A 2,849-nucleotide genomic window follows, 5' to 3' on the forward strand; every position below is an offset into this window, starting at 1 on the left:
CAGACTCACGTCCATCGAGTCAGTGATGCCATCCAGCCATCTCATCCTCTGTCGTCCCCTTCTCCTCCTGCCCCCAATCCTCCCAGCATCAGAGTTAGGCTGCTGCTATAAGTATATTTTTTAAATCCCAAAAGTCAGTAGCTTAAAATATGAGAAGTTTATTTCTTGGCCAGGTAACCCTTCAAGGCAAGTACTGAAGATTCCTTAGGAGAGATTGCTCTGAGTGATTACCCTAAGGCCATGTCATCTGCATAGTTGACTCTGGTTCCATCCAGTGGAACTGGAGCAGGGCAGAGTCTCAACTCTGTCTTCAATGTCGCATCCTAGGAGGGGCACGAGTGACTCTGGTCCATCGATTGCCTAGAATTGAATTACATCTTTAATCTAACTGCAAGGGTCATGTGGAAATGGTGGTCTAGCTGTGTTCCCCAAAAAAATCAGATTTGGGCAGACAGCACTTGGTCTATTCCACAATTTTCCATCACTATCCCAAATGATGAGGTTTTATTCTGATTAAACACTAAATTGAGGCACAGCGTAGTTAAGTAATTTTCCCAAGGTCACACAACTAGCAAATGGCCAAGTTAGAAACTGAGCCCAGGGGACTTCCCTAGTGGTCCAATGGCTGAGATTCTGAGGTCCCAATGCAGGGGACCTGAATGCTATCCCTGGTCAGGAAACTAGATCCCATATGCCACAACTAAGACCCAGAGCAGTCAAATAAAGAAAAAAATTTTTAAAGAGAAATAAAGATAGGCAGGGGATATAGTCTTTAAAAAAAAGAAAGAGAGAAATGGAGCCCAGACTCTATACTTTAAACCACTCCAATATATTTCTAATACTGTTTGCTTCTCTTACAAATTACTTTGTAATTTTTAAAACAGCAGTGTTTCCTCTTATTTCAAAAGGATGCAAGGAGCTGGACATAGCTATAGAGGGCTTCCTATGAACAAACTGCAGGGCTCTTCTTCATCCCCCTCTTCAGTTTCAAAGAGATATAGAAGTAGCCTGGGTATGCCACACATGGAAAGTACTTAAGGCTCTGCACAGTTGGGCTCTGCCCAGGGGACTGAATAAGGGTAGTGCAATGCCACATGGGTCAGGAACAGCCTTCAGAGCCTTTCCTAAATTCCGTGCTGCAGGCAGCCCTGCGCTCCCAGCTCCTGACCTCTCCTTAAGACACATGGGCCATGCACTGCAGATACAGGCAGATGCCTATATCCCCGGCCTGCTCTTGTCCACTGGAGTCAGCAGGCCTCCTCTGCTCTCAGCCCTCTGCTTGGAGAAGAAGTCCTTATGCACTGGAGAAGAAAACCCGGCAACACCCTTGCCTTGGCCTCTTAGAGCCTGCAGTGCCTAGACCAGAGAATGCCCAGTTCTTCAGATACATGGGCAGCAGACAAGAAAGTGAAAGTGAAGTCGCTCAGTCGTGTCCAACTCTTTGTGACCCCATGGACAGAGAAGCCTGGTAGGCTACTGTCCATGGGATTCTCCAGGCAAGAATATTGGAATGGGTTACCATTTCCTTCTTCAGGGGTTCTTCCCCACCCAGGGATCGAACCCGGGTCTCCTGCATTGGAGGCAGACGCTTTAACCTCTGAGCCACCAGGGAAGCCCGTTATTCCCTGGCAATAATCCTAGGAGGAAGGTATTGGTTTTTTGTTTGCTTGCTTGTTTTTGTTTTTTATTTAAGTATAGTTGACTTACAATATTATGTCAGTTTCAGGTTTACAACAAATGACTCAGCATTTTTATAGATTATATTCCCTATATACTTATTATAAAATACTGGCTATATTCCCTGTAACTTATTTTATACCTCTTAACCCTCTTCACCTGTTTTGCCCCTCGCCCTCGAAAGGTATTATTACTCGCATTCTACAGATGCAAACAGTGAAGCACAGAAAAATGAAGACCTTGCCCCAAGGTCACACAGTACCAGCAGCGGTTCAGCCCAACAAAGTCTGGCTCCAGAGACAAGGAGTCTGCAAGCACATCCTCTTTGCATCCGCAGGAGGTGGCACAACTCTTTAGTGTGTGATGAGCAGTGGGCGTGGGCGAGGGTGGAGAAAAAGGAATCCGAGCACCCAAAAAGATACTTTAAGTTTCAAAGTTTCCTTCCAAGTTGTTTTCCTGTTTGGTGCTGGTCGGGGAAGAAGGGGACGCTTTAACCACTGAATAGACAATAAAGTGAATCGGACCTGAATTAAAGTCTAAGATCAGTAAAGCAGAAGGCGAAATTGGCTCTGAAAGTTTCGGAAGCAAGCTATGACAACCCCCGCATGAGCTTCGGGGGGTGACCGTCGAGTTTGGGCGCGTACATAGGGAGAGGTTCACTTCCGCCCCTCTTATGGGAAGAGTTGCCCTTTCAACCAGACAGGCAGCAGCCAGCCGTGGCTGGGCACCTCATAGGGCAGAAAGTTCTAGAATGAAAGTAGCTTTCCCCGGCCAGCCCCGCATGCAGCCCGCGAGCGCCCGCACCTGAGCTCGCCCGGCTCTAACATTCCCTGCGGCGTCCGCTGTACCGAGCCCCGGGCAGAGGGCAGGGCATGTCAGAGACTGTTTTCCTTTCAGCTTCAAGAATAAACCTTGTTGAAGGCCATCTGTTTGCACAGCTTTTATCATGCCACGTGGCTGCAGCTGAAAGTGAAGGTCCCAGCGTACTGAACTGGGGATCGGAGTTGGGGAAGGGGGTGGGGATGAGGGGGTAACTTACTCCATCAGCGCGCATGGCCCGCCTGCCGGGCCTGAGATCTGAAGCTTGTAGCCGCGGAAGGAGGAGGCGTCCCTCTCGCCCACTGACATTTGCCCGCCTTGCCGAGTGTCCGGCCCTGGCAGCGCCTCCGAGC

The 2,849-nt window shown here is 48.8% G+C and overlaps 1 non-coding gene across 1 annotated transcript; it reads right to left on the reverse strand.

Moving 5' to 3' along the window:
* Positions 1-1,540: 1,540 nt before the first annotated feature.
* TRNAW-CCA (transfer RNA tryptophan (anticodon CCA)) lies at positions 1,541-1,612 on the reverse strand. Its single transcript has one exon. It is a non-coding gene; the product is annotated as a tRNA-Trp (tRNA).
* Positions 1,613-2,849: the final 1,237 nt, after the last annotated feature.

The sequence above is a fragment of the Bos taurus genome, chromosome 2 (genome assembly GCF_002263795.3).
Source record: "Bos taurus isolate L1 Dominette 01449 registration number 42190680 breed Hereford chromosome 2, ARS-UCD2.0, whole genome shotgun sequence".
Classification (NCBI taxonomy): domain Eukaryota; kingdom Metazoa; phylum Chordata; class Mammalia; order Artiodactyla; family Bovidae; genus Bos; species Bos taurus.